The sequence below is a fragment of the Puma concolor genome, chromosome A1 (assembly GCF_028749965.1).
Source record: "Puma concolor isolate L17-30 chromosome A1, mPumCon1.1.hap2, whole genome shotgun sequence".
Lineage (NCBI taxonomy): Eukaryota > Metazoa > Chordata > Mammalia > Carnivora > Felidae > Puma > Puma concolor.
In genome coordinates this window covers 50588562-50613070 of record NC_141667.1, presented here as the reverse complement: position 1 = coordinate 50613070, position 24509 = coordinate 50588562, and the positions used below count along the sequence as shown (strand labels likewise).

Sequence of the window (24509 nt, the reverse complement as noted above, 5' to 3'; positions counted from 1 at the left end):
AGGCCTGAGCAGCGGCAACTGTTGGGATAATGGACTCAGACCAGGGCTTTGTCTATAGTGGACATGAGGCTGTTCACAGTATGGAACAGCATTGGGTGTGTGAAAATAACAGAGGGGGACTGGAGACCAGGTCCCAGGGGTCAAGCCTTGCTTCCCCATGGTCTGATGCTTAACTAGAATGTAAGATGTTACAAAGATGGTCAAATTAGGAGGTGAAAGTCTTTTATTCAATAGTCAGCTGGGTTATAACTTAGATATTTGGACGTACGGTACATGGGTCTTCATTTTAACAGTTGCTCCAAGTCAAGGGTAGATTTGATTTGAGGGGGAAAAATTGCACTGTTTTTTTTTTGTTTTGTTTTGTTTTGTTTTGTTTTGTTTTGTTTTGTTTTGTTTTTCTGTGTAGAACTCCTCAGGATTCAGGGCATACCTCTCCCAAGTGGAATCACGCAGACTGCTCTAGAAACCTCAGTTTCAGCCGCTCCCCAAGAATATTGCTTACCTTTTGTGGACTTTATTTTATGTAGTCTCAATGACCAGCCAGCCCATCTTAAACTTACTGGCATTTTTGTGTGATGGGCAGCAGATTAACAAGCAGAAAATTCTATTTCCATGATTACTTTGCTGAGTCAGAGCTAACAGAAGGAAAGAACCAGAGGGTAGGTAAAAAGCTTGTACGGACACAGGAATACGGAGAGGAGAGGGGTCCAGAGAAAGATGTTCCTTTGGGAAGGGAGCACTCTGAGCAGTGAGGGTGACAAAACTGGACACTTACCAAAAATGGCCAGGAAATAGGAGGAGGACTTGGAAGGAAGAATGGGCACCAAAAAGAAAGAAAAAAAGGTACAAAGCTAAACTACATTTCTTTTCCTTCCCTCCTGTTCATTGTTTCAGACGTCTGTAAAAAGAGAACACTTAACTTCTGGTTCCATTTAGCAGCAATTTGGACATTGTGCAGGCCCCTGATCATCACGTTTGAGAAATGGGGTCCCCCTCCTTGTCCCAGTTCTACCCTGAGATCCTGAAAAAGGGATGCTATGCCTGCATCCTCTACGGCAGAAAATCCCAGGACATCTCTCATTTCTTTCCTCGCAGGAGGAGGCACTGACTTAGCTCCAAGGAGAGGGTTATAAACTGTGGCTCCCGGGGCGCCTGGGTGGCGCAGTCGGTTAAGCATCCGACTTCAGCCAGGTCACGATCTCGCGGTCCGTGAGTTCGAGCCCTGCGTCAGGCTCTGGGCTGATGGCTCGGAGCCTGGAGCCTGTTTCGGATTCTGTGTCTCCCTCTCTCTCTGCCCCTCCCCCGTTCATGCTCTGTCTCTCTCTGTCCCAAAAGTAAATAAAAAGCGTTGAAAAAAAAAAATTTTTTTTGAACTGTGGCTCCCATAGACCCTGTTCTTTGTCACTCAGATGGAAGGTTCAGACTAGAGGGTCAAGGGAGGAGAGCGCTGAGTAGGACCTCTGTTTAAAATGAACAAAGGCCTAATTTCAAGATACTTGGGGACCTCTCCTCCAGAAAGAAGACAACGCCCAGAGGCTGGCAGTTACTGGAGCAGTCTTGAACTATAGACACTCAATGGAGTTACTCACTGGGGCTCCCGCCCCCATTGAAGTCCTGGGAGCCAATTCCACAGCCCAGCCAAAGGCAAGACTTGGCTGCCTGTGTGATTAATTGCCTTTGTTCCCTCACAAAGAGAGTGTACCCGCAACAATGGGCAGTAGGAGGGGAGTGGAGTGGCCTCAACAGAGAGGCCCCTCTTCCTCCCTCAATTCCAGGGTGTGCCTGAGAGAGAGCTTCTGTGCTTCGCTCCAAAAAAAAGGTATCTTTCCAAGAGGAAATTATAGAGCTCAGAAAGTTAGTCATTAATGTAATGGTCTGAATCTACAATGAGAAAAAGATTGAAGCTGACATGATTTTTATCTTTGATATTATAGCTTCTGAAGTTGAGAAGTAATTACGTATGTTAATATTACATCCATTCGATATTCAGTGAATTTTTTTACAACTCTTTCTTAATTAATCTTCCTTTTCTCCCCCTCTCTGCTCACAGTGCTGGCAAACAGTCCTGAAATTGATCAGGGCTGATGTGAAAAGAATGCAGTGAGGAATCAGAAAGATCTAGGTTTGAATTTAGACGGATGCTTGACTTTAGGCATTTAGTAAATAAATAATACAAATAATAACTAATGCCTTTTGAAAATGCGATGTCATACCAGGCACTATGTAAAGATTTAACACACACATCATTTCACTGAATCCTCACAAAACCTTATGGGAGATGAATTATCCTTATGTCCATTTTAGAGATGAGGAAACTGAGGTTTGTCGGTGTACAGGCTGAGCCCCTGGCTGGAACTGCTTGCACACAGCACACGGGCCTCTGAGGATGCCATCATTTCAGCTCTACTTTGGGAGATGGTGGTGAAGGTGAAGGTAGGGTGTGGTGAATTGGGGGTAGAAATAGTAACTGTCACTGCCTCAAATCATACTACTTTCTTAACGGCCTTAACTTAACTACTGTCTTAACAGGCCAGGGCTACTGCATATCCCAGGCTTCTTCCCTACCTCTAACCCCCCAAGGACCCAGTAACAGAAAGCATCAGAAAAGCCATAACAAATCTCTCTCTGCTCTTCCCTCCACAGCAGAGGCCAGGAGTCCCAGAGAGTGGGAGAGAATTACAAAAGCAAGGAAGCCGCAGCCACTGCCCTTCAGCTTAAAATACAGACACATCAAAGAGACACCATGTGTAAATCACAAAGAACCAGGCCACTGTCCTCACTGTTTCAATTCTCTGGCAAACCTGGGGCTCTGAGATGCCAATTGCTGTATCTCGCATTCCTGGAGGATCTTTGAGTGCCTGCCCTTTGATATTTACCAATAAGAATAGAGTTATGAAGATGGATTAAGATTACATATATACGTGATTCCCACTATTGGGCCCAGAAGTCATTTAATATCATCTGTTATCTCTATCATTGTCATTGGGTCTGGAAGCTGAGGAGGATTTGGATGAATGGAGAAGGCGAGTTTCAGGGGGATGGAGCAGAGGAAGTAAAGATTTAGAAGCATAAGCATTTGCTATAGGATACCTATGGTAATTGACCAATTCACGGATTTAGTTAATTTATCATTTCATCCAACAAATATTTATTGAGCACCTACTATACTCCAGACCCTGTGCTAAGCAATGAACAGGGAGATAAAACAATTGAGAGCCCCACACTCAAAAGGCGTAATCATCTTGGGAAGACAGATATTCACTAAATCCAACAGACAAATTAGTATATGATTCTGAATTGTGAGTGGTAAGTGCTGTGAAGGGATCTCACCTGGGTCTATAAGAAAATAAGGGAACAATCTATAATGGGTGTGCATTCAGGTAGGTCAAGGATGACATTCCCGAGCAGGGGTCTTAGGAGCTGAAGCCTGAAGGAAGAGCAGGAGTCCATGAGGCAATGAATTGGGGGAAGAGTGTTCAAGGCCTAGGGAACACCCTGTGCAAAATTGCTAGGTCAGGAAGGATCGGGCCACCGGAGGATGGGGAAGGGACAGGCAGACCTCTGCTTGACCCTCAGCAGGCTCAGACACCAAACAAAACCTATCACCTTTTCCTTACCTTTCCAAGTTCTGCTTCTCACCCCCAGCACCCACCTGTGTCACTCCCCAAGGCTCTGTGGATTTGGTCTTCTCTCCTCTGAAGACAAGCATCTTAAGAGGCTTGTGGTCTTCCACATACTTAGGAGGCCAGACAGAACACAAACTCCCTAAGACATAACGTTGCTTTCTCTACTCACCTTGGATGTATAATTGTAAACTGCAAAAAGCACTATGCAGGGGGAGTTCCCTTCAGATTTCTGCAGACCCACTGCTGGTCCTCACCCACTGGGCTTGGCACTGGAGAAGGCTTATGTGCATTTGGTATTGATCTTTAGTTGCCAGCACTGACCATTACTGCCTTTTGCTCTCCTTTCTGTGGCTTATTAGAAGAAAGCAGACATTTCCGGTGGACAAAGGAGGCAAATAATGAAAATGTTTCAATACGTTCTCAACTGCCGATAGACAGACGATAATCACTTTCCAGATTATCTATGTATAAACCTGGATTTTCTTTATAAACAATTTGAAGACAATCTCTCTCCCTCTTTCTCTCTCTTACTTTTTGGAAAATGCTTTAAGGGATTAAATAACTCTAAAATCTTTACAATCAATGGGTAGAGGGTCACTTGAGCAACACGGTGTCTTGTGAACAGGCTAGAGAGAAGGAGTTGTAACAGGTGATAGAATGGTGAAGGGTGACTGTTTTGCTTTGCAAGAGCTGGGTGAAAAGTGGTGCAAGGGGGGTGGGGAGCATATGGGGAACCACTAGGGCCACAAACAACTGTCACATCATGACCTTTAACTTTTGACCACGAAAATACCTCCTGAGCATTTCTACTTTTATTGCACAAGAAAAGCTTGAATACACCTAATTTTAAAAGATTTGGGGTGCCTGGGTGGCTCAGTCGGTTAAACATCTGACTTTGGCTCAGGTCATGATGTCGCGGTTCATGGGTTCGAGCCCTGCAAATGGGCCCTGTGCTGACAGCACAGAGCCTGGAGCCCACTTCGAGTTCTGTGTCTCCCGATCCCTCTGCCCCTCAGCTGCTCACGCTCTGTTTCTGTCTCTCTCTCTCTCTCTCTCTCTCAAAAATAAACATTAAAAAAAATATTTTTAAGATTTGGGTAATCCAGGAGTAGTGACAATAAAATGTGAAATTATCTCTCTTCCTGCTCCCCTCCCATTAAGCTCACTGCTCACCTGGGAGAATCATGGTCAGTCCCTTTGATGCATGTTCACACCTACATATGTACATACACATGTATGTCATGAATTCAAACGTCCCTTTCTCAGTTGAAATATCTGGGAGAGTTTACCAAGTACATGGAGATCTATCACATGCTTTGTAATAGCAACCTGGAATAGAGGTGTCCCCATAGTGCTGAGTAGATTGCTGGGATCAGACCTGGACAGACATAAGGACAGAGCCAGGGGCAGAAGGCAGGGCTTTGCCAGTGAATGACGAGAATTCATGATCTTTCCATTTATTTCCATTTTTATTAGACCAAGCTGTATTAGAATAACATCTCCACTTTAGTATTTGCATACGGTATTGTTTAAACATTTACAAAGTAGGGACTGTTATTATTCCCATTTTGTAGATGGTGAAATTGAGGTTCATTTCACGAATTATGGAACTTGCTGGAAGTCATGCAGCTACTAAGTGATAGAGACATTAGTCTGAGGTAAGTCTTTGTATCTCTGATGTCCATGCCTTAACCATGACACTTGATCCCTACCTTATAATCCTTTCCACGTCATGGAGGCTTTTTAAAAAGTGAATTTTCATTTTGGTCCCCAAAGACTATTTCAAGTAGGTGAACCAGGTCTGTCTAGAGCCACAAACCTGACTGGTTTATTCCCTTGCCTGCAAAGCCCACAATCCTATGCATTCTGAAAACTCTGAGAACTCACACAGCTGCCCTTATGGCCCCCTGCCCCTGGTGACTCCACAGGGAGATGTCCAGCCAGCCAACAAGCACCAGAGAGGCAGATTCATTGTTGGGAAAGGTGATCTGAGATGAGGTGGTGGCAGTCAGTGTGTGGATGAGGAGGTAATGCACCCACCAAATGCAGTTATTGGAAACTGCATTCATTAGAATGCTGTAATTGGTTCCCGCAGGGCATTCGAGGTTAGTGACACAGGAGAAAAAGAGGAGGGGCTGCGTGCGCACGTGTGTGTGTGTGTGTGTGTGTGTGTGTGTGTGTGTGTGTGCACTGTATGGATTTTGTTTTCTTTTTTACCTTTTTTCCTCTGGGAGGGAATTTCAACCTGCCTGCCTCACGTCAGGCTCTGCATTTGGCAGATGTGAGGTCTTCTGAGACTGGCAATCACCACCTTGCCCAGTTCTGTGTCCCTCTTTCTCTCATCCACCCTTCATCAGGAGCCTGCCTGTGAGTCTCATCCCACCTTTCTGGCCAGATAAGAAAGCTACTGATTAGCAAATTTACAGAAAGGGGTTGGAACTTGGTATGACACTCCTCACAGACTGAATGAGGCAGATAGGATTTTTCAAAGAACCTCACGTGAAAGGCAAGGCTTAGCCCCAAGTCATATGACCCAAATGGGGGATCTGCAGGTATCAGTGAAATGGCAAGCCATCAGCTAGATAATAGATAACACTTTGTGCCACCCACATATAAAGCTAGACATTGCCATCAGGGTGCCAGAATGTTCCCACTTACTTCTGGGGTGAAGAAAGGAGGGGCGGTATCGTCTCACCCTTAGGGTTGGATTCTTTTTTTGAACAACCATACTATTAGTAGGTCAACACAAAAGGTGATCTCCTGATACTAAATTTAGCACTCCCAGTATGTCCAAACCTGCCTTTCTGAAAAACTTGATAGAGGGGATTATGATTTCTATACTCAGAAGCCAGGAAATTTCTGAGGAGCTGAAAATGTTCTACCTCTTGATCTGAGTGTGGTTCCATGGTTTTAAGCACAGTACAATTCATCAAGTCATACACTTAAGATCAGTGCATGTTACATTTCTTACATGTCTCAACTTACAAAGTAAAAAATAAATATTAGTCCACTGCCAAAAACATGAGTTCTCAAAATGTTATCTGTACACCAAATTTTCCTGAAACCCTCTCTATTCGCCTACATCCTCTCGCTACCTAGCCAAATCCTGGGCTTTTATTAAGGGCCAGGTGAAGATAAGCTTTCTAAAGAAAACCTAACCTTGGTTGCCCAAACCACATTGATTCATGTTTTCTCTTTACGGACCTACTATCAGAACTGGGGACAGGTCCAAGCTTATGGGATCTGAGGTTTACACAATATGGGGATTTCTTTATAAAACAACAATTACAAACTTATGAATACAAATTAAATTACAAAATTTAGTTACAAAAAAGGAGACTAGAGATTTCAGGTCCCTTTTCCCCTGTGAGCTCTTTATACAATTTACCATCAGTGTTCATATAATAAAGCTACCTGCTTGCAACTCAGGTTGAGCTCTGCGTCTAGAACTCTCATCACCTCCTGACCACCCCCGGAATGCGTACGGGGCAGGCAAGTGAGAGGAACTCTCGGAAGCCCAGGCTTCATCACTTTGCAGTAAATCTGGTCCAGGTCAGCACGTACATGTGAACATTTCACTTCAGCCTAGTCTGAGTAGAAACTTTGTTTCCTGCACACATGGTCAGCCTCCCTGGGTGGACTATAAAATCCTTCAGGGCAAAACCACAGTTTCACATTGTTTTCAAGACTCTCACCCTGCACACGCCAGTGCCTTTTCTAGGAAGGGCTCGCCATACTGTTGAAATATTTTCTAGGAAGGGCTCGCCATACTGTTGAAATATCGTTTGGGAGAGGGGAAAGGGACTCCCAAAGACAGGTGGTAGTGATAATGGGGAATGATAAGTCATTAGTTGGATTAAGTGGATTCTTTCCATGCTCCCACTATCCAGGTCCTGAATATTCGCCCAGCCCTACACTGAGCCAAACATCTTTTAAAAATTGGCTTGACTGAAAATTAACCTCAGGCCATATGGAAAGTAAGAGATGGTCTGGCTTGGCTCAGACAGGTAAAGTCATTTCTCTAGGCTGCCTGCACTTCTGCACGACATGAAGGATTCTACAGAGGAGAAGAAAGAAAAGAGGAAATAATGGAGAGAGAGAGAGAGACAGAGAGAGAGAGAGAGAGAGAGAAGGAAGAGAAAGAGGGAGAAAGAAGATGAGAAAGAAAGGAAGGGTCTTGTAAAAACAAAAAAGTAGGAGATTAATGGAAAAAGAATACTTAATAAAGCTCTCTTGGGCTCACACTGTCTTTTTTTCTTTCTTCCTTTTTTTTTTTTTTTTTCTTTTTTGAGGCTGCTGTATTAAATTAAAGTCATACATAGGTTTCAAAGGAAATCACATTTCTGCAGTCTGGTGAACCCACCTGACAATGCACGCTAACAGAATTGTAAATGTAAAGGGTAATGCTTGTCAGTGGCTGACAGTTCTAAATGGCCTTTTAGTTCAGTACGCAGAGCTGTCATAAAAAAACATAAAAATGCATATGCAGACAGCTGAAACTGCTATGCACATCATTATCTGCAAATGGTATAAGTATCCTGAACAAAAGGCCTTCCAGTTTAAGGACATGCATAAGACATTTCTCTGCCTCCAGCTTTAAAACAAAGTGCTGTCAAGAAAACAAGATTCCCAGGGCCAGAACTGAGGTTTTTCTGTCAATCAGTGAGGTGCTACATTTGTACATATTTTTCTGACCCTGCATATGAGAAGAGCATTCTTAACAGATGTGTATTTAACTTCTGGCAGCTACATCTGTTTCTTCTCCATCTTCCTTCTTATTTCTTTATCATTGTTCTAACAGACCGTTGCACGGTGCGTCTTATTGTGTACTTGTTCATCCTACCCCTATCTTTGCTTTTTTCTCTTCATTTCCTCCAGCTCTTCTTTTCTCTAAAGAATTTATTTCTTTCTTCTTTCCTTTGTAATTTGGGAAAGTCAAGGGAGCTAAACTTTGGGACCTTGGTGATCAAATTGGTGGAGATATTTGTCTTTCCTTCCCCAAGCAATGATACCGTCTGCCCCTTTAAGATCGCAAGTTGCTTGAGGGCAAAGAAAATTTTTAGAACATAATCATTCTGAAACCTGGTTGCGTGTCAGAATCACATGAAGAACTTTGCAAACTTCTCATTTCCTGAAACCCCCCAAAGTGATCCTCCGAATCAGAGTCTCTAGGGTTGGGTCCAGGACATTTGTGTTTTTAACAGACATCCTGGCGGTTACCATTTTTCATGCATTCAAACGTGCATCAGACCAATATTTATTGGGCATGCACCCTTGTGGCAGTCAGTGTTCTAAGCACCAGGCATGTCTGTGTGGATGGAAAGACAAATTCCCTGACCCCTAACAGCTTGCATTCTATTCAGCGAGACAGGTCAATAAACAAATACATGTATAACTATGTTTGGTGCAGAGAGAGACAAATATTTGAAGAACGTAAAACGGGCAATGGAGCGGAGAGGGGCAGGAGCCGGGCTAAACGATTTACATGTGGAGGTCAGCAAGCTCTTCCTGAGGAGATGACAGAGGATCTGGGAACTGTATGGTGAGGAGTCAGCCATGAGAAGATCTGAGGAAGAAGTTGCCTCATCTTATTCTTGCAACAGAATAGAAAATATTACTAAAGTAGCCAAACTGAGACTGACACCTCTGTGCCAAGTGAGATGTAGGCGCATCAAGCCCAGGCCTCACCCCTGTTTCCACATCTATCCAAATCCTGCCCAAACTTTGGGGTCACCCTGAAGTATAAACTTCATCTGAGAGGCATCCATCAGCACATCTGTCCACCCAATGTATGTGGAGGATGTATACTAATACAGGTCTGTGTAGGACTTTCTATAATAAGTTCCCTAATCGAGCTCAATTTGAACGCCATTATTTCTGAATTCTTAGAATGTGGACCACAAAAACCAATTTCCTATCAGGTTAAATGTATGGGTAAGCCTTTTAAATAAGACTTTACATTTCTCAGGCTAGGGGCCATATTTTACAACTTCACTGTTTCTGGCCCACTGAGTCACTGTTTCTGGCCCGCTCATCTTTCATGAGCATTTAAGTTTTAAGTCGAAGGCTTAAAATCTCCAGATGAATTTCAAAGAGAGATAGTGACCTTTAATAGTGGTTTTCCCCCAGGAGCGCCTGGACGGCTAAGTCAGTTGAGCGTCTGACTCTTGATTTTGACTCAGGTCGTGATCCCAGGGTCATGGGATCCAGCCCTGTGTTGGGCTCTGTGCCTGGCATGAAGCCTTCTTGAGATTCTCTCTCTCTCTCTCTCTCTCTCTCTCTCTCTCTGTCTGTCTCTCCCCCCACACCCTCTGACCCTCTCTATCGTTCTCTCTCTCTCAAATAAATTTAAAAAAATAATGATTTCCCCCCAGTGAGCAATGACGACTCCATTGTTGGGCATAAACTGAAATGCAGAACTTGGAAGACAGCATGGCCAATTGACTGAAAAGATGGGCCCTGGAGTAAGAGATTCACTAGCTGTGAGAATGGACAAACTATGAAGCCTTGGTTCACTCAACTTAAAAACGGTGATAACAGTAAGACTTACATGAGCTAGTTATTGTGAAGGTTAACTGAAATAAGTATGCATGATGCTTAATACACTGTCACATACAGTAGACACTTAATAAGTGCTATCAATTATATTTATCATGATTATTACTTTCTATTGCACTATGAGTATATGACACTGCCATGTGACAAACCGAACCAGTCTTCTGACCTCTGAACATTGCTGTTTTCCCTTACCTTGAAAGATCTAGAAAGTACAATCTCTCCCAGAGCCAACATGTCCAGTTACCCTCTGGAGCCCCTCTAAGGAAGGCATCATTTTTTATACTATGCTTTCCTACTATATTTTCTTCTAATAGAACTTAGGTCTTCTAGCTTTTATAAAAAATAATGCTGTCCTGCTCCATCTCCTGGGGTTTACTCTTGCTAAGAGCAATCGCTTTTTATTGAATGTGCAATTTTGTTGCTATGGAAAATATAGTGATTAATGAGACCCTGTGACCAAGGTTAGTTGGGACAGGCTTGGACTGGTTAGCATCACGTCCTTACTTTTCACAATGCCAAAGTTGGCTACAGTAGGAACTGCATTATCAACCCCATTAGTAACTTTTCAGAGAGGATGTAGTTAATAAAAGGAACTACTGTGTTGTGTACAATTGTAAAAAGATTCAGATGTAACCTAAGAGGTCTCAAGTGGTGGAATATATAGTAAATATAACTTTTAGTTGCAGAAAAGGAAGAAAAATTAACAAAATAAATAGGAATTTGTAGAATTTACCATATAGGTGGTAAATATATTACCACATAATTTTCAAAATTATAACAGTGTGAAGAGATGCTTATATTATACATAATTTGAATTATATATATAAAACATATACATATTTGTGTGTATATATAATTATGTATATTATATATGTGTGTATATATGTATGTATATATAATTACGTATATATATATATTATTTTTAGAGTTAAAAAGGACATCAAGAGTCCTCAGTATACTCTTTGTAGGGAGAAATACATCTCACAGTATTCCCATAGATATTCTGAATTAATTACCTCACTGTCTTCAGAAGTAGTCCTATTAGAAAAGTTCTACACTTTAATCTGACACCTATGGGGCACCTGGGTGGCACAGCTGGTTAAGCATACAACTCTCATCTCACTCAGATTTTGATCTCATGGTGGTGAGTTCAAACCCTGCACTGGACTCTGCACTGGGCCTAAAGCCTACTTAAAAGAAAAATTAAAAAAAAAAAAGACATCTAAATCCACCTTGTGGTAACTTTCACCCTGGCCTTTTTACAAAAATGAAGAACAACACTGTCTCATTTTTTAAATAAAATGTTACAGTTGAAAAGAGCCTTAGAGATCTCATTACTGAGGCTTCCCATTTTGCAGTTAAGAAAACTGAGTGCTTCTTTTTCTACAGGCTTCCTCTCTGATTCTCTGAGGAGTTGTCATTTTCCTTATTGCATGAGCTGAGATTTAAGCATTTGTGAATTCCAAGCATCCAGCCCTCAGTTAGAATCCCAAGCTGGAATTTAGGAGAGAGGTTTGGGATATAGCAATAAAGCTAATAGTCATTGTTATGTTTGTTGGTAGCCAAACTCATGGAAATTAAGGAGATTATCCAAGAAAAAGAGGGAAGGTGAGAAAACAAGAGGGCAGGATGAAATTCTAAGGTCCTTGCATTTTTATATCATGGTGAAAGTTTGTAATGATAATTTAAACCAGGTATAACTGAGACCCCACATAGCCCAGTCTGTTCTGTGTGCAAAAAAATAACCATTTAACTCCAAAAATCTTGAGAAAGAATATAAACTTCTTAACTGTGAGTTTCTTCTTTAAAGGGAGTAACATATAAAATGCTTCTCAGAAGTTTGCACAGTTAATCTCTTCCTTTTCGAAGTGTCTGACTCAGGACGGCTGCTAAAATCTGTCCTCCATTCCAACTTCCTATGCTCTTTCCTTCTCCACAGTTCTTTTTCACCACATTGCAGCTTTCTCCCCAAATAGCTCTTTTCCCAGAGTCTTGCGGCTGCTCTTGAACATGCCTGCTGAGACTTCTGCTTCCAAGACATATTGGGCCACTTAAGGATGCCTGGATGACTTGGCTGCCCCACAGCACCCATCTTCCCTCACTCTACACAGAGGGAAACCATGGGGACTCTCTTGCCCCTTCCCCCAGACTTGTATTTCTTTTCATTTTCTCATTTATAATTCTTATGAATGGTTTCTGATACATTGATTCTCTATAACATCATATCCTTAGTCCTCTAGAGTCTTCTGCATCTGAAAATTTCATAAGCATGTACTTAGGCAACTACTTGTCAACATGTTCAGTGAAACCGAATCAATGGTGGAATCAGGTGGCATTCCAACAGAGATCCTTCCCTAGGTGGACCGGGATAATTTTCACTTGAATAGTATTGGAATATACTAAGTGGCTGCACATATTGAGCTTTACAGTTGAGGTAGGTGGAGTGACTAGTCCAACGCCCAAAGTAAGATGGAATTCAAATTCATGGTCATTAATTCAAGGCCACTAATTATTCAGCAAGTTTAAAATGTATCAGAATTAATAGCTGGTATGCAGTCCACCAATTTTTGCAAAAGGAAATTCTGACCGAATCTTTACTAAAATTCAGGTCAACATGATCTCTCAACATGGTAATTTTTTTTTTTTTTTGAAGGAAATAGGTTAGTCTTGTCCATTTCATTCTTAGTGAACCCATGTTTGCTCTTATAATTCACCACATTCTTTGCTCAGGCTCCAAAGCTCCTCTAATCAACAGCCTGTCCTAGAATCTTGGTCGAGTGTGATTAAAATTACGTTCCTATCTATAGTTCCCAGAATTTGCTGTTTAAAAAATCATTAAAATGTTTATTTGCCTTTAGCATTCTGACATGGATCTCATTCCTCAAACAGCCTCAAAGATTACAAACAGCTTTGCTTAACAACAACACCCACACCCATGTTTATATCCTCCCTTCCCTGGCAGTCTGGGGAGAAATACATTTCCCCTCTCACACAGAAAACTTCAACTTATCTTTCATTTTCCTTTTCACCTGCTGAATTGAAGCAGTTCCCTTACTCTTCCTCTCCATGCCCCAAATGTGAGCCTACAACACAAGTCTTTCTGTTTATTGAAGAGTTTGCAGCCAGATGGACTCCACCACGGGGTCAGGGCCCCATCCAGTTTTGAAATAGTATGAGATGCAGAGATAAGAATTATGTACAGAATTCTGAGTTCTGGTCTCAGATGGAGTATGAATGTTGTACCTGGGCAACTTATTGAACCACTTTCTGTTGCTATTAATCTCAACACTAGAGCCAAGACTACCTTCCCACTGAATTCACAAGATGGTTGAGACAACACGAGAAAAAAATGCTAAAGAAAAAAATATAAAATGCCTCTTTGATGTGTAAGGTTAAAATAATTCAACCTCAGGGTTCAGGCTTGGGCCTGAGCTGCACCCACCGACCTTGTCCGAACTCTGCCTTGATTTTGGCATCCCTGCCTTCATTTGGCTCTCCCAGTTATTTCCAACCTCAGTCAGCTCCCACCTTCTCAACCCCAGAGCTTCCCCAATTACTGGTCCCTCATCCCAACACACTGCCCTGTGCATTCTCAGCATGATTACTAACTAATTGGGTAAACGATCCAAACTTGTGAGGACATGGGTCATAATGTGTTCCCTCTCCAGGCAACAAAATAGCAATGCCTGGACCACCGTGCAAGTTATATTCCTGACAAAACCATGCTTAGCAACATCAGGGTCTTCTAACAAAGAGGAGATTGGAAGGCAGTGGTATTACAAATACATGTGTTAATATATATATTTTTGAAACACAAAAAGGAAAAGATTCTAGAAGGTGTCTACTTCAGACTACACTTACCTATATTTGTAACCTGCTTTCAATATCTTCTTACTTGTGTGTTTAGGAAATACTGCTGTCAAAGTCCAAGGCAGATTCGTCCTCTAGTTTTCTATTACTCAAAATTTAGATTTTCTAAAATTAAGGTCACCAGTTGAAAGCCTGTCTGTTGAATTGGCCCAAGATATTTTTTTCTCGTATAGTATTTAATTTTTTTTCAATTTGAATGCACTTAGTGCTAATTGCCATGGTCTGTACCACTTCCTATGGTTTACCAATGCTGACACTTGTATATTAGCAAAAAGAACATAGGCTACGAATCAGAAACCCTAGGTGCTAATTCAACTAATGCATACATTCAAAGTGCAATGTTGTTTCAGTTCTCCCATGTGTGAGCATTATGAACTTGGCCTTACCCCTTCTCTCTCGGCCTCAGTTTCTTCTGAGTGATGTAGATAACCATCTTCTTCTCTCCAAGACTGATGTAGAGGTCACATAAAATAATGTATATGAATGCATGTAATATATCGTAAACTATACTATAAATATATATATATATATATATATATATATATATATATATATATATATATAAATATATAGTGTGTTTAGGTAACAGCTCCTGTCCAGTACAAGACGACTCTCCCTCCACACACACTTATTCAGATACCCTGCATCCTTCCACCATCTGCCAACCAAACTTTGTAAGTTGAAGAAATACACAAGGAGACAAAGGGTCATTTACCTTGGTAGTTAATGTCCTATATGGATTCTGTTTATATAGGACTGTCTACAATTTTTCAGTCTAAAAATTACTCTGCACAGTTGCTTAATGGCCCTTTTATCTTCTCTTTAATCACATCTAGGACTTCTCACCATTCCCCCATTAAAGTTCCCATTTGTCTCTTTGATCATCCTCCTGAACCTTATTGGTATGCAGAACTCTACATGACACATACTATGTTTCTGGGCTAGCTGATAGAACTTGAGGCCAAATATACCAAAGAGCTAAGCAAAAGGTAGAAAAGTCTTATTATTCCAACTACATAAAACATACATGGTGTGCATGTACATCCTTACATGTATGTGCTTGAATATTGAATACATATATTTAGGTAGATGTGTTTAGATGCTCACGGATAGAACAACAGCAAACGTGGCACGTTCATAGTTACGTTGAAAGCACTGTCACTGGAGCCATGGCTCCTAGTCTGGCTTAAGGAGCTTCAAAAATATACATAGATACCTGGACTCGAACATCAGAGATTCTGATGTAATTTGTTAGGGCGGCATCTAAAGACTGGTTCGTTTCAGAAAGCTCCTCTCCCCCAGGTGAATCTAGTGAGTAGTCGGTACTGAGAACAGTACAATAGGAACACATCTTGGAGGTGGTCTTGTTTTATATGCAGCTGAATCTTGCCACGTGTTGCTCAATGAAAATTCTCTCTTTTTTAAAATAGGCATTTTCCCCTGGAATTATAGGTATTAATAGTCTGCTCCATCTAAAAATTCTGCTCCCAGAAATCAGTCTTAAAGAAATACAACCAGAATGAGTAAAGACAAAGATCCAAGGAGACACTGCGAGTAATAATGAGCGACTGGAAGCAATCCAAATGCTCAACAATATAGGATCAGTTAAACACTGATAATAATAATAATAATAATACTGTAATGTACAGTCAATATGATGAAACTTTATATGGGACGTAAAAAGAATGGCCAAAGTTTAAAAGTCTACTCACAGAAAAAATACTCAGAATACATTTTTTAAATGAAAAAAAACAAGTTGTAGGATAATATGGATATAAGATACATTTTTGTACCAAACTCTCACCCTTAAATGAGAGGGCTAATACAAATTATAGAATCTCAATATGTGGTTCTTGAATTCATAGAGAAAATCCTACTCAGACAAACATGAAACTATTAATGGCTGCATGTAGGAGTGAGATGAGATGGGTAGGGGGAAGAAGGAGATTTCTACTTTTCACTTTATATTCCCCCTTTATTATTTCAATGCTTATAAACAGACTATATTGTGTTTATAATTTTTAAAAGAGAGGAAAATTATTTGCTAGTGACACCCACTCCCTCACACACATTGCCTTCCAAATGTTAATCTGGCTGTTTAACAAAAAAAAAAAAAAAAAAAAAAAAAAAGAAAGAAAGAAAATGATGGACACTATACTGGCTGCATTTCCCCACAGATCAAAAACACCCTGCATCTTTTCCATTCAGCATTCCATTAAAGTGTAACGGAGCCAAGTCTTATGTGTGGGAAAGTGTGTCTTTGTGTGTGTGGATCCCGTTGTAGTTACAACGGCCCCTCCCTTTGGTAACAATTTAACACCCACATGCATCCTCAGGAAGGTCAAAAGGGAAAGGCAAGAATAAAAAAACATGTTTTAGAAATGTTAACTAGCTCCCACTTCCAAAATTCTTTCCCCCACATTAAAAAACGACATCATGCATGTTTCCATGAGTGTCTGGTGGCTTTAATAAAATGAGTGGTGATATCGTCCATAGAAAAAATGGGAAGCTGGCAGCATGCTTTTCATCGGAAATGAGGCACTGTGCTGGGAATAACATTGGATTTTACAACATAAATTTAAAAGTCATCATCTTAATTCTGTATCCTTTTTATAATTCATACAGGAGTCTTGTGGCCATTTTGAAATGTTAGAGTCCTAGGGAAAGAAAAATCATGGAATTTCCATATTCATGGAAAAACAGGACCTTCTCAGATGACTAAAAGAAATCAAAATTCCATTCACAAAAGAAAAAGTAGGTAATTTCCTGTAATTTTATATTTGAAACTTCAATTTGAATCTTCAGCAGACTTAAGTGGCAAAGCACAGATTCTAGTCATCAGCATGTTTTAAGGTGTTTGAAGCAAGAGACACAAACTTGGGGGATTCACTGACGATATTTCAGTGGTATTTCTGAATGTGCTATGGTACCATGCTTTTTGTTAGCCTGTTTTGATCAATCTCTCTCCCTCTGAAGGAATGAATAAGGAAGTAAAATGCAAGACAATTGTTTACAATACACAGCCTAGCTTCAGAATCCTTAGACAAGGTAGATTTTAAGACTAGCTTTACCCTCAAATCCTTTTGTGACATCAAGCATGTTACTAAAACTTTCTATGCCACAGTACTATCCTCCCCTAAAACATAAATGAAAATACCTGCTTATCTGATAGGGTTGAAAAATGAGAGAATCCACAATACAGTAGGTTTAAAAGTTAAGGGACTGTTAATACAGGCAACATAGTGCAAAAGGAAATGATATAAACAAAGAGGAACTGTGTGAGATAGCTTCCACAAGCTTGTTTTATCATCTGTAAAATGGGATGATTAACTCATAACTAATTCAACAAATATTCAGTGTCCTCACATGCCAGGCACTGTTTTACCTGCTAGGAAGGACAATTGTTCCTTTCTATCTACTCACAGGGATATCAATAAAGCAATGTCCACACAATACCATGAATTTACGAGATTATTCACATATTTTTCTTTTGTTGGAAAAGAAATTTATTGAGCACCTGCGATGTTAAAAGTAATGAATCAGACAAATCCTGTCTCTGGGAGCTTAAAGTCTACTGTGGTTGCTGAATATACTGAGAGAGTCAGAATTGCCTTTAAAAGATAAAATGACATAAGCGATATGAGCAACAACCCAGTGTCCTGAGTGACTCTAGAGAATGTATGGCTCGGGGAGGATTCCCATGGGAGACTGGCTTGGGCTGATTTGATGCTGCTGTACAGGTGCTTCTCAGCCCGCTAGTCCTATATCCTTTCAAGGAGTGTTTACTGAGCCCTTTCTATGTGCCAGCCCCTACACCAGACCTACATCGTCATGGTATATATTCTCCAAGAAAACACTCATGGTTCTTGCTCACGTGGAATTGAGACTTCAAACAGTTTTTCCCAGTGCTTCCAAGCACAGAATTTTTACCAGGATATCCAAAGTATTACTCCTCAAGATAGGCTAGACACAATAGTGTGCTGATAAACCAGCTTTGAGAGGGAAGAGAGGGAAGAGTCCCTGATTTGTAACATTTGCCAATTCCCATAGTGTAAATACTCCCACTGTGGATGATTTTAAGCTACTAATGGTTTGACAAAAGGCTTGAAAAATTCCTGAATACCTAATCATTGGTTTTCATAGGCTGCTATGAGCCTGTTCTAGCATACTTTTGGAGATCAGAGGGATTTTGTTTCCTCTGTAGCCTAAGAAATGGCAGCATTTGTTAGATTCCTGATGAGCATCCACCAAATGGCTCTTAATTCCAGTCTAAATTCCTCCCCAGGAATTTACAAAGTCCTTCCAGGATGTCTTCCAAGACCCACAGGGCAATTGCCAGGGTGATTGCAGACTGGCTCCTCACCTTGGAATCAGAAATGCCCAACTAGGCTAAAGAGTGTTCTTTGGAATGCTGAAATAGCATCTTATGAAACAAAAGTTTAAGATTCAAACACAAAACAAAAACAAACAAACAAAGAAAAAAAACAAATTTAGGGGTACCTGGATGGTCCAGTCAGTAGAGCATAGAACTCTTGATCTTAGGGTTGTGAGTTCAAGTCCCACATTGGGTGTAGAGCTTACTTAAAAGACAAACAAATTTGTACTTGACCCTTTCAACCTTATGGCATGATTTCTAAGCTAAACAACAACAACAACAACAACAACAACAAATCTCAATTGGCTGGAAAATAATTGATGTCATAGTAGGAAAGAAAAAACAAACAAGGTCAAAAAAGAGAGAGACCCTGTCCACAAAGCCCTTCAGTTTGTAAGTTTGTAAACAGCTCTCACCACACAGAACACATGCTAGTTGAAGGGAACAAACTTTCCATGTAAGTGTTGGGTGGGGTCCAGAGGTCCTCACCTACATAGAAAGCTATTTACTATTTTATAAAATACTCCATGCAAAAGTATATGCTCTGTTAAACTTGCCTTAACAGCAAGTACACTGGACAAGTATTGGTGGAGAAGGCAAGACAGTGCCCCTTGAGAAGTACAAAACACAGCGTCCACCCTCCAGGAGCTTGCAGTCTGGTTGGATCGAGGCTATGCATCTTTACCAAAGGGTGACTTGAGGGAGTAAAACCAGGCATGCCACAGACTAATGGTCTTCAAGTGACATGTTGTGGAAGGCCAATGACTTCCAAACACCTCTGTTTTCCAGACTGTTCACTATCTGGTCCACCTACACTATCTCCAAGTTCCTTCCTCACACTCTCCATGGCAGTCATGGTAAACTTCTCTCACTTGCTCAGCAAGGTGTGTTCTCTCCTCTCTACAAGACTTCACATGTTCTGTGTCTTCTTATTAGGAGAGGCCCAGCTGCACACCATTGCTCTCTCCCCAGACCGTCTGCATGCGGCTATCTTGGAATCATACTTTTGTTTGTTTGTTTGTTTGTTTATAGCACCTTTATTCCTAATTAGCCCAAAGAGAAACAACCCAAATGTCATTAACTGGTGAATGAATTCAGAAATTATGGTATATCTATTCAATGGCATTCCATACAGCAATAAAAAGGGAGGAACACACAATATGGATGTAACTCAGAAAAATCATTCTAAGTGAAAAAATCCAGAAGACACAGAAAACTGTACACACTGTATGGGAATCATACTTTTGATCTCAACTTAAGCACTGCTTTTTTTTTGTTTGTTTGTTTCATATCTTCTACAAAGCCTTTTATGACCAAGCTGTGTTTGCTGTTCCTCCTTTGGGCTTCAAAGTTCTGGGTGCATTCTACCATCCCTGGCTATATATCGTACCTAATTCTAACTTCCTATTTACTTGCTCACCCTCTGTGAGAGCTCATTTAGACTATATACTGTGATAAATATTTTGCACACATTATTTCATTTGAGGCAATCCATTTATTTATCTATTTATTTATTAAATTTTAGAGCTTTAGAGTGCAATTGGGGTAGGGGCAGAGGGAGGGAGGGAGAGAGAAAGAGAGAGAGTGAAAGAGAGAGAGAGAGAGGGAGAGAGACAATCTTAAGTAGGTTCCACACTCAGTGCAGAGCCCGACGCAAGGCTTGATCCCACAACCCTGGGATCATGACCTGAGTGGAAATCAAGAGTCAGACACTTAGCCAACTAAGCCACCAAGGCACCATGAGGCAATCCTTTTAATATTACTATTTTGCAGAGGAGGAAATTGAGGCTCCAGAAAGTTAGTTAACTGTGATAACACTTCTAGTGTATCAGTCAAGATTCTTGGGTTGCAGAACACAGAAGCGAGTATAGCTGTTTCAAGCAGGAAAATTTGTAAAAAGATACTATGTAGCTTATAGAAACTCCTAGAGGACCAGGGATATGGGTACAGAAGGTACAGAGAATTTGTATCCTACTAACTGTATATAGACACACCCAGGAGAAAGGCCCACTTACACCCTTGCCTGCATTACCCATCAATCAATACATCTGACCCTAGAGATGGGATACTGGAAATGTACCATTACAGAAGCTTCTTTCACTATGAAGATCTGCTCTTTCTGAACATAATCACCACCTCCCACTGCTCAGGGCCACCTCCGAGTCTTGTGTGGATGCCATAACTGCAGTGGAGTTTACGCAATGCCATTTCTAGCTTCTCAGCCTCTATAATAAGAACGTCAAACCAGCAGGGCATTCACATGGGCACTGAGTGTTCCATCTTATAGTAACAACTATTTGCTTTACTCAGAGCACGGAGGAGCTGGAATTGAAACCTTGACTTCAAAGTCCATGAATGGAATTGAATTGCTATCTTACTCCATATGGGTAGGTGTCTGTGTGGGACGCAGGGTATCTCAGCACCCTCCCCCTCAGGAGCCCCCTCTAGAGTCAGACTGCAGGATTCAAATCCCAACTTCATATCTGTATAGCCTTGGTTAATTCATTCAAGCTTGCTGGGCCTAGATTGGCTCATCCATAAAATAAAGATATTTGTATCTACCTGATGGGGTTATTGAGACAATCCAAAGAGAAAATCATCTGTGAAGTGTTTGGCCTATAGTCAGTGCTAAATAAGACATTAGCTGCTGGTATTCTTATTGTTGTTATGCTATCATTATTTGTTATTATTATCCTGTGCTGTTGTCTCTCTGAGGGATGATATCCTAGGAGGGAAAATCGTATGTTGAATAAAAATGCTAGACACGTACATTTGCATGGCACATTCATGGGGCCATGAGATCCTCCCTCTTCCCGGAGTGAAGAGTTCCTGCAAGGGAGTAGTGGGTGATAAGGCTGCGGATGGATGCAGAGCCGCATTGCACTGAAAGCTTTGAATTCCCTGGGAGAGGGACTCATTTGGGCCCTGGCAGAGACCTGCCTTGGAGGTGGTAGTCACAGAACTATTCCCAGCCTCTGTGCTTCACATCCTCACCCCAACACAAAAGGGAAGGATGAGTGACACCTCAAACAACTTTGGAGAGTCTAACAACAATTTTCAACTTCAAACAGGCCACACATAAAAGTTGAAGACTTTTGCTACAAACCCAACCACTGGGAAATCACTGTCTGGCTGACATTAATTCCCCAGTTACTGTGAAGCCGTTACTGAAAAATGCAACTTTTTTTTTTATTCCAAGTCCTTTAACATTTCAATCTAGGGCATGGGCAACGTGGAGCAAATCCAGGTCAGCTCCTGCTTTAATCCCCAAACTGAGTATCAGTGTTAACTCCGTGAGGAATTAAGGCCCAGAGGTGAGGGCAGGGGGAGATGAAGGGCAATAAGAGATCATTCAGATCCTAGTAGAATTTGCTTTCTCTATGTCAGCCTCGATATATTAGAATCATCATTGTTATTGTTTGTGTTTAAAAGATTTTTAATCCCACGTTACATTTTTATTGCATTTTGGAGTCTATAAAGCTCATCTCTGTATGTTGTCTTTTTTGATTTCATTTGATTTGTGAGGATTGGACAAGTTCGGTTTCAGAATGACAAAGGTTAGGAGTAGAAGGAACCTCAGAGATCATTCTAGTTTTGTTTCAGGATGAACCATTTCAGGAGAAAGTGTCGATCATGGCCTCACTGCCAGGCAGTGTCAGAATTTGGGATAGCTTCCAGATCACCAGATTTCTAGATTTAAAAATTGGAAACATTCGTTGAGTATTATGGCAATGGTATGTGACATTGGGACTAGGTAAAGGTAAAACCCTGAGTTTAGAGATTCCAGGCTAGTGGGAAAACAATCAGCGACTTAGGCAATTATACCAGTAGAGCGATGAACAGATGAGGCAGAGTTCAGTACAGATTGAGATAGAAATACCTATTCTCAAGGTTTCAAATTGGCACAGAAATTTTCAGGGGACACATAGTTTTAGTGTTTTGGATAAACATAAGTCCACTGTTTAAAAAAATATAGTCATGCAAGGTAGAAAATTACAAAGAAAAAATAATTTACTTAGATGCCACTACTCAGAGACAACACATTGTTAAAATCCTACTTAGCATCCTTCCAGATATATCTCTGTAGCCATCTGATTCTGCATAGCTATAAATATGGTTGCAGGTAGGGGCGCCTGGATGTCTCAGTCAGATAAAGGTCTGATTCTTGATTTCGGGTCAGGTCATGATCTCACAGTTGATAGAATCGAGCTCCATATCGAGCTCTGCACTGACAGTGCAAAGCCTGCTTGGGATTCTCGCCTTCTCTGCCCCTTCCCTGACTGATGTGGGCACATGCACGTTTTCTCTCTCTCAAAATAAATAAGTATACTTAAAAAATATATATTATTATAGCTATAGATAAATGTATTCATATATGCAATCATACTATGCATGCTGATTTGCAAACTCATATTTTATTTTATTGTGTGACATGAACAAATGTTAATATCAATAAACATAGAATTACCACATCATTTTTAAAAGTTGAATATTATTTCACTATCTGGATGTACCATATTTAACCAGTACCCTATTGATGGTCATTTAGGTGGTTTGTAATTCTTTGCCATTATAAACAATGATATGATGTGGGATTTTACATGTGTGTTTTGCAGAGTTACATGAAATGTCTCTTTAGGATAAATTCCCAGAAATGGAATTGCTCTGGATGCCCTGCACTGCTGATTTGATACAGATTGCCAAATGGCCTGAAGAGTTACTTTTCAAATTTTAGGTCCCAGATGTCCAGTTATGGTGGAGCCCTCCCTACCTTTAAGCTCACTGTGAGCTCCCCAGATTCTGCAAGAAAGGCCAGGGTAGAGAAAATATCCGGTGAAAAACACAACTAACCTGTGCCTGGTTCTGGAACGTTCTTCACGCACATTATCTTGTGCAAGCCACAGATCATTCTTAAGAAGCTGGTATCATCTGATCTACTTTATATATGAAGACTCGGAAGCTCAGAAGCTGGATAAATTCCTCAAAGAGAGAAGTTTGCTATTGAAACTTGACTTTATGGGGCCACAAAATGCCCTGGGCACTTGGAGGATGAGTAGTAAAAGTAGGGTGAAGAGGCCAAGCTTTGTCTACTTTGAATGCTTACCCTCAATGTCACTGCTCCTTTGTCCTGTTCCTAACACTCTACAGAAACCAGTACTATGGATGGGTACGGAGCCAACCCTCCCTCCATAAATGTCAGCACCTGCCTGGGGCTCCTAACATTGGCCTTTATCTTCCCCACAGGGCTGACTTTTTTACGAGTTGAAGTCTGAGAAACAAGTCAGTTTCCCACTTCTCTAAAATCTTAAAATAGGAAACATCAGCCATAAGCTATGAGAGCAAGCCAGCCAAGGTGTATGTTTGCTGGAAATAAAACTGGTAGGTCCTTCAGGGCAAGGGGGGATGGACTCAGGGGCATTTCTTCACCATCTGTTTCAGCCTCCAATGTGTCTTGATAGATGGTTTTTGCTTATTACTCATTACTCACCTCATCTTTCTCCCTGAGCTCCGTTCCTTGAAATATGGTTCTCTCATTTGAATAGCAATGACTAAGTGCATTGGAACTTACTTAAATACATTCTAAAAACATTAAATTGAGAACACACAATCCAGCAATGTACCAATTGCCAAACTCTAGTAAAAGTTGAAGTGATTAAAACAATTTAATGCATGAAACACGCGTTCAGGAAGGCAAAGAGAAAGAGTAAGTTTTTCCAGTGCAACGTCAGCCCGGTGATATTTCGGAAGAAGTGGGTGGAGGCCATTGCCAAGAGAAAGTGAAATAATTGATGAAGACCCAAAGGAAAATGCCCTTGATCTCGAAGTTATTACTTCATTTCATGAAATACCTTAAAAGTCAATGACAGACTATAAAGTCAGAAAGTCAATAGTTTTTCCCCCCCTTGGATACAATTCCAATATGTGCATATAAACATGTCAGGCAGTCCTCTAGAAAAGAAAAAAAACTATAGCTTGGGGTCTGGGTCATGTTTTCAAATAGCCTTATTATTCCTGTTATGAAGTGGACACTCAGGTATTTGGCTCGGGACTTTTATCCACACCCAAGTGATTGGGTGATT

General features: G+C 40.9%; 2 long non-coding RNA genes across 3 annotated transcripts in view; one reads left to right on the top strand and one right to left on the bottom strand.

Moving 5' to 3' along the window:
• Positions 1–24509, bottom strand: part of LOC147584153 (uncharacterized) — a 449134-nt gene that overhangs the window by 175067 nt on the left and 249558 nt on the right. The window lies entirely within an intron of this gene.
• On the top strand, positions 1746–23509 carry LOC147584154 (uncharacterized). Its single transcript, XR_015255213.1, has 4 exons — positions 1746–1819; positions 5201–5284; positions 16680–16808; positions 23046–23509. It is a non-coding gene; the product is annotated as an uncharacterized LOC147584154 (long non-coding RNA).